Here is a 7,387-nt window from a genome sequence, read left to right as displayed (position 1 = left end):
TATAATACCATATCAAAATTCAGCTACTCGGAAGGCGGAGGCAGGCAAATCACTTGAACCCTGGGGGTGGAGGTTGCAGTGAGCTGAGATCACGCCATTGCCCTCCAGCCTGGACGACAGAGTGAGACTACATCTCAAAAAAAAATAGCTTTTTATTAATTTTTGGACAAGCTGCATGGATTTAAGATGGCAGACTCTGGAGCCAAACTGCTGATACTTGAAACCCACCCCCACTACCCACCCTGTGCATGAACTCTGGCAGCTTACTTAATTCCCCTCTCTACCTCAGTTCCCTCATTGTAAATGAAGAAATAACTAAACCTCCCCATTAGCTTTTGATAATAACTAAATTATGTAATATATTCAAAGCACCTAGAATAGTGCTGGACATAGAGTAAACTCCCCAAAATTGTTTGCTTACATTATTATTTATCGCTTAGCACTTTTGCTGGTCAACATTAGATATAAATTTTAATGGTTTTATTTTAAAACTGCAGGGCATTTTAATGTTCATTTAAATTTAATATATTATAATGGATCACTTAATGGTTAGACTGTACATCATCAGCATTACGCACACCCACAAGAAAATCAGGTGAAGACACAATGGCTTGGAAACTTATTTGAAAATAAAGTTTCTTTTTTGTTAGGTTTTATATCTTTATTCAGGTTTTTTTTAGGTTTTATATCTTTATTCAGATGTGATTCAACTATAGAATCACATCTGAATAAAGATATAAAACCTAAAAATTAGATTTTAGCATTATAAAATCCAATGTTTTGAAATTTTTTTTTGCTCAGCAATACCGTTGTACTTTACAACTTTTATAATCCTAAAGAGATTCTCTTATTTGGAGTTTTTCATGCATTCAGGTATTTGGCATGATGTCTGATGTGATCAGTAATAAAGGTTGCAATGAAGTAGTAGCTATGTTCATAACCCTCTTGTAATCGAAAAACAACTGGGATTTTCCTTTCTGTACAAGCAGCTATGAAGTTATCAGGGAGTAACTGCTCATCTAAAAGGAACTGGTCATCTTTTCCTTGATCAGTTAGTATGCCCAGCTGAGAACCTGGATAGGATTTCACAAGATGGGTAGCATTATATGCCTTCCATTTACTTTGATCTTTTCCCAAATATCAACTAAAGGCTTTTTTGCCCCAGGGACAGAGTACAGGGTTGCAAATTGGAGCAAATGCTGACACAGATTTGTATTTTCCAGGATTTTTCAAAGCACAGATCAGAGCTCCATGGCCTCCCATGGAGTGACCAAAAATAGATGTCCTTTGGGGATCCACTGGAAAATTGGCATTTATGAGTTGGGGAAGCTCCTCTGTGATGTAAGAATACATTCTGTAGTTGGTTTTTCAAGGATCTTCTGTGGCATCAGCATAAAATCCAGCACCAGTGCCAAAGTCCCAGCTCTCATCTTCTCCTTTAGCATTGCAGCCATGAGGGCTGGTGTCTGGAGCAATGACAAAAAGACCATGTTCTGAAGCAGCTTGATGATAACCAGATTTTGATATAAAACTCTGTTCTGTGCAAATTAAACATGAGAGCCAATACAGTGCAGGGCACTTTCCAGTTTCTGCCTTTGGTGGTAAGTAGACAGCAAATTTCATTTTGCAGTTCAGTTCAACACTGACATGTTCAAAACCTTTCTGCAATCCCCCAAAGCACTTGTTGCTGGAAATCTGCTTCAATGTCATTATTCTCCCGTCCAATTGTTGATTGCTTTTTGCTTGAACCAAAGGGTAGACAATCTTCCGGCGGCAGAGTTACCAGAAGACCAAAAATAAAGTTTCTTTCGGTCATGTCCGTGATCTATGGCTACCTCTTCTCGACACCAGTTGTTCAGTTCTGCCTCCCGCCTCTTCTTCAGTGGGACTCATTGAGTGCATGAAGTGTTTGGGGGCAGAAGTCTCTGTATAGCAGATTCTTAGTTTCCATGGACCATGAGTCTACCAATTTCCTTTCTGGAATTGCCTGCAAAATTAAACATGCAGGGAAGACAGGAAGAAACTAGAGATCTCAAAAAAAAAAAAAAAAAAAAAAAAAAAAAGGCAGGGGGAAAGAATATAGGGAAAATGGGCTTAGAAATAAGATAATATTAAGGTTAAGAGTTAAGAGTAAGGCCGGGTTCAGTGGCTCATGCCTGTAATCCTAACACTTTGGGAGGCTGAGGCGAGCAGATCACCTGAGGTCAGGAGTTTGAGACCAGCCTGGCCAATATGGCAAAACACTGTCTCTACTAAAAATACAAAAATTAGCTGGGAGTGGTGGCAGGTGCCTGTAATCCCAGCTACTAGGGAGGCTGAGGCAGGAGAATTGCTTAAATCCTGGGTGGTAAATGTTGCAGTGAGCCAAGAAAGTGTCACTTCGCTCCAACCTGGGCAAAAGAACAAGACTCCATCTCAAAGAAGAAAAAAAAAGTTGAGTAAAAGTAGGACAGAAAATACCAGCCCCAGTATCTTTTAGCTACTTCTCATCAGCCACCCTCTAGGTTCCTCCAAAACTGCTCATCCGGTTCAGATTTATGGCTGGGTGCTGGACAGTAGGTGTAATCTTTCCCTTCCTGTAGTGCTTCGGTCATTTTATCCTTCATGCTTTAATTCAATATGCCATTATGTAGCACTTTCTCTGGGCAAAGCAATCATTCTATTAGACATTTCCCCTGGAGAAGGGAAAGGCAATTACCCGGATGAAAAAAAAAGACACAAGCGTTTGTGGTTAACTGGAAGAAACTGATAAGGGTACAGAAACATTACAATCAAGTTAGTGATCATAAGTATTACGGGTGCTGAGAGAGAGGAATGACTAGTTCTGCCTGGGTAATCGGGGGCATTTTCCCAGAGGACTTAGCACTCAAGTAAGTCTCTAAGGACAAATAGGCACTCCTCAGCCTGAAATAAACCATATTTCACAGGGTTTGAGGCATGCAGAAGAATGATATATTCTGGAAGCTGTAGTTCCTTATGGTTGTAATAGAGGGAGTGTGGGTGAAGGCAGAAGACGTGGAGGAGGAAGTGGGGTCGTTGAGAAATCATGCGCCCAAATAGGTTTAATATGTCTCTTTCATCTTTCTTCTCCTCCCACCATCCTCTCTAGTGTGACTAAATGAGAGATGCTTGGAAGTTACTGTTTCTGGTTCCGGGGAAGGCGGTGAATCCACGCAGCTTGGAGAATGGCCTGGGGTGACCTAAGCATCTGGAAGGTCCGTTTTCAGTTTCCAAGCTGGGACCGCTGGGTGGCTAGTGGTGACACTAAGTTACTGAACCAGATAGGGGTCTGTTATTGGATTTTCTCACATCATAGCTAATAGCGTCAGTAAAACATAAAACATAATTTACTACTGTACTTTTTAAAAGTTGCCTTATTGAAAATTACACATACACTGCATTGGTATAGATGGCCAGCCCTGTGTGTGCGTGCGTGCGTGTGGGTGTGTGTGTGTGTGTGTCAACTTTTTTAGCCTGTAAAGTCTCACAAACCCTGAAGAACAAGCATGCTTTTCTAATGTTCTTAGTTGAACATATTTCTCTGTATTTAGAACAAGAGTCCAGTATGGGCTTTTTGTGTCCATGGAAGTGTCAGACCAGGTATCAATGGCCTAGGAAATGTTGAGAATCTCACAAGCCATGACCAGTTATTTATTCTCTGACAGCAGAGTGTGGAAAGGGATCAGCTTTCCTCCAGCCAGTCTTAGAGACTTGCAGTATGGTTGAAACAAATACTCTCTTCCCATATATTTTTACTCTGGATTGTGCAAAATACTTCTATCTAGCAGAAAGAGACAGAGAATTCTTTGCTCATGTTTTCCTGGGACTTACCCTAGTAACACTCCCTGGAAACTCTACCTTCCAGGTCATATAAGAGCACAGAATAGCTTAGCAGAAAAGGAAACTGATATGAAAAGTGGACAGGAAGTTGCCCAAAAAGGTCTTATTTAAATCCAAGCAGCAAAAAATGAAGAAATGCACAATTAATTGATTTCCTAATGTATTAGGAAGTAGTAACTCAATCTCTTGTGACCTAAAATTGAGTTAAACGAGGAGAAAAATAATATCAACACGTTAGTTTGTATAATGTGATGTGCTTATTAAGAAAGTCTACTGGATGGTGATGCTACACAAAGTAAAATGCTCATATTTCAACATGATCTGCTTTTAAGTTACAAAAACTAAAACTGAATATACTTTCTGTTGGCATCTTATAAAAAAGTTCTTAGAGAATCTCAGCCTAATAGTTCAGTACCAGCAGCACCAATTTTGTGCAGTTCTCCTGAAAGCTTTCAGCAGTAAATCTCTAAAAATGTCCACTTAAGCAGTAGAGATCATAAACATTTCGTGAGAGCAATAAAACAGAACAGAATTTTGGAAGTTATAATTTTAGTGGATATAACTGCACTTTATAAAAGGAAAGCCTCTGGGACCCAGAATAAATGCAAAACTCTGCCTGACTGAACTGCAGGACTAACCCATCTGCAAGTGGTAAATTATCCCCAGTCCCAGGTGTGGTACATTATCCTAAGGGTGTCCAGTGATTAAAGGTAAGAACGTGGCTAAAATCCAAGGGAGCACTGAACATTAATGATGGCTGGAAATTGTCAACAATTTCTCTGGAAGTTTGATTCTCTTCTATTTGTTCACATTAGCCAGGCCCAAAGTTCAACGGATTGTCTATGATCAGTTCCTGGAGTGTATAGATACACCAGTGAAAGAAGCCCAGAGCCTCTTTATTTGCCCCGGAAGGAGTTTACACAGAAAAATAAGCGTTAATCCTATTACCTGTAATCCCTCAGGCTGCCAGAAAGGCAGACATTTACTGAAGCCTTTTTCCTAAAATTCAACTGATGATTGCAAAACAACATAAAAATTTCCCTACATTTGTACTTTCCCTTCTACCTCACTTATTCTGTTTAGCACGTATTTGCTTAAAGGTTATTTCACATTTAAATCCATGTCTGGGTGTTAGAAACTTCCAAAGAACCAGGGTTAAGCTTAATTGATTTCCTCAACTCTGCCACCATCCCACCTCCCCACACATTCATTTGTACATAAAGAGCACTATGGATTTTAAATGCAAGTGACTATTATTTCATAGTTACATCCATAGTTTTGTTAACATCCTTTATATTTTCCACCAAGTTGTTCAATTGTCTGTCTGCTTGGCCCCAGCCTAATTTTAATTGGTATAGTCTAGGCAACTCATAATTACAGTATTGAATGAGGGTAGCAGGAATAGGAAAGTTACATCTGAAGAACAGATGAAAAAAAAAAACGTTCACGCAAGGAGACCCAAGCTTCTGATTTTTAATCAGCATTTGATTGTAACCTATTAAAATGCCAAATCACTTGGCACCATTGTGCTATGTCTTCATAGCTTAAAATAGTCACTGTGAAATAGTCATTCCACCCCAGTTTTCCCATCTGATAATAATAACACATTGTACCTTTTGCTGTTGCTTCTAATTTTTTGGTTTTTGTTATTGTGCAATGGAAATGTCAGCCTCTTGCATCTAAGGGTCACCTTCTAGTTTATTTGGAAAATAAAAGGATAAGAGAGTTTTGTCTCATGTCTCCTCCTGAGTCATTGACTTGGCAGTGCTGGCCACATCATGTGTTCCTCTCAGCCTTGCTTTCAGCATGGCCTTTGGTCACGACTCTGTTCACTGCTGTTTACCACGTGGACTTGGGTTTTCCTTGGTAGTATAGCACTAGTACAAGAAAGGCCACACTTTCTGCCACTGACCTGCTACGTTGCTCCCATTAATACTCAACCACAAAGTTTATGTGTGTTAGGAATTCTGCTGCAGTTTTGGAGGTTGTTCCAAGTAAAACTCTCTAGAAAAAAGAAAAAGGAAAAAAACTTGCTGGATACTCTTATGGGTTGGTTTTACCCATGGCCTTTTTTCAATCTGGGCACTCCTGGGATAGAGTAATCATCCCACAGGACCTTTCCCAAAGACTGAGATGGAGAATCCATGGCAAACCTATATGAACAGGGAGTGGGAGTTGGATTTGGAAGGAGAAGGGCCTGCAGAAAATACCCTATAATGGGTTCTGCAGCTGAAAGTCTGGTTACCATCCCAGGCCCTCTGCTAGTGTGAGGGAAACCCAGCCTAGGTTCCTGGGTGGATGTGTGTTGTTTTTGCACACCCAGAATTATTCTCTGTATACTTGTGATTGTGACTTGAATTTCCCTGGGGGATCAACTCCACCCACTTCCATTCCTTGTGGTTTAGGTTGGGCTGGCCCAACTCCTGGACTCAAAGGTGAACTCATGACCCAGATCTGGACAATTGGTATTGTGGTCTGGCCATGAGGATTGGTTAATCACTCTTTAATCTAAATAATCCCAGGAATTTTTTTGTTGCTATTGTTTTTTGGAGCAACTAGAAAATACAGGTTGTGGGGTGTGTGTGTGTGTGTGTGTGTGTGTGTGTGTATGTGTGTTTGTATCCTAAGACAGCTAGCAGAGAGGATGAAGTGAGTCTGAACTGCCAACAGGCACCATAAAAGCATAAAAATAAGGACAAACAAGAGGAAAGCAGGGTTGACATGTGAGGACAGACTGGCTCTGATGATGGTATTTGAGACCCCTGGATCTACCCATGATCAAAGCTGGTACTGCTGGAATTTTCAGTGTGAGAACAAAGTATTTTTTTTTCTGCATTATCAATTTGAATTGATTTCCTGTCATTCACAATCTAAAGGTTCCTGAATGATATATTTTTGAATTTTTTCCTATTTATACAAGTTCCATGAATACTCACTCACACACACAGAGACACACACACACATCTCCCAAGGACAAACAATAATCTAAAAAATATTGCAATCTATGTCCATATTAGAAGAGAAAAGCACTTTTTTGTGAATATAATATGCATCAATATCTGTGAACAATGTCTACAGTAATTTATATTACTATGTAAAGCATTTCCATTTCCATCTCTTCTTTCCAGACGATAATGCTAGCCCTTAGTGAAGCAAAAGAAACGGGCTCCATTGCAGCCCCATGACAAATAACAAAATTACATTTTTTTTAAGTTATATAAAAGTTAGCTGGAATCGAAATTAAAATTTTTGAAATTAAAGGTCAAATTATTAGGCAGGCATCCATCTCCCTAACTCATTATATCTTTGGAAGCAGGAGGTCACAGTATAGGATTTATTTCCCCGTTCAAATTCCTAAGATAAAGGAATGAGGGAGAGGCAGGACAGAAGGCTGATTCTTCCAGTAACATTTGAACTTAGGCAGTTTTCACCAATGTTTATAAAGAAGACAAAATCTATTTACATTTTTCCAAATTCCTTAGGATCTATCTCAATTACACATACATTCATCTCCATTTATTAGAGAAGAGTGGTTTATATTAGATAG

At 39.5% G+C, this 7,387-nt stretch overlaps 1 pseudogene across 1 annotated transcript; it reads right to left on the bottom strand.

The window, feature by feature from the left end:
- Window positions 1–829: 829 nt before the first annotated feature.
- Window positions 830–1,785, bottom strand: LOC116549333 (annotated as a pseudogene). Its single transcript, XR_004267811.1, has one exon. The product of XR_004267811.1 is annotated as an S-formylglutathione hydrolase pseudogene (transcript).
- Window positions 1,786–7,387: the final 5,602 nt, after the last annotated feature.

This window comes from Sapajus apella, unplaced genomic scaffold (genome assembly GCF_009761245.1).
Source record: "Sapajus apella isolate SASKATOON/1434 unplaced genomic scaffold, GSC_monkey_1.0 scaffold6, whole genome shotgun sequence".
NCBI lineage: Eukaryota > Metazoa > Chordata > Mammalia > Primates > Cebidae > Sapajus > Sapajus apella.
The sequence above is the reverse complement of the archived record's forward strand: the minus strand, read 5'-3'. Positions and strand labels throughout refer to the sequence as shown.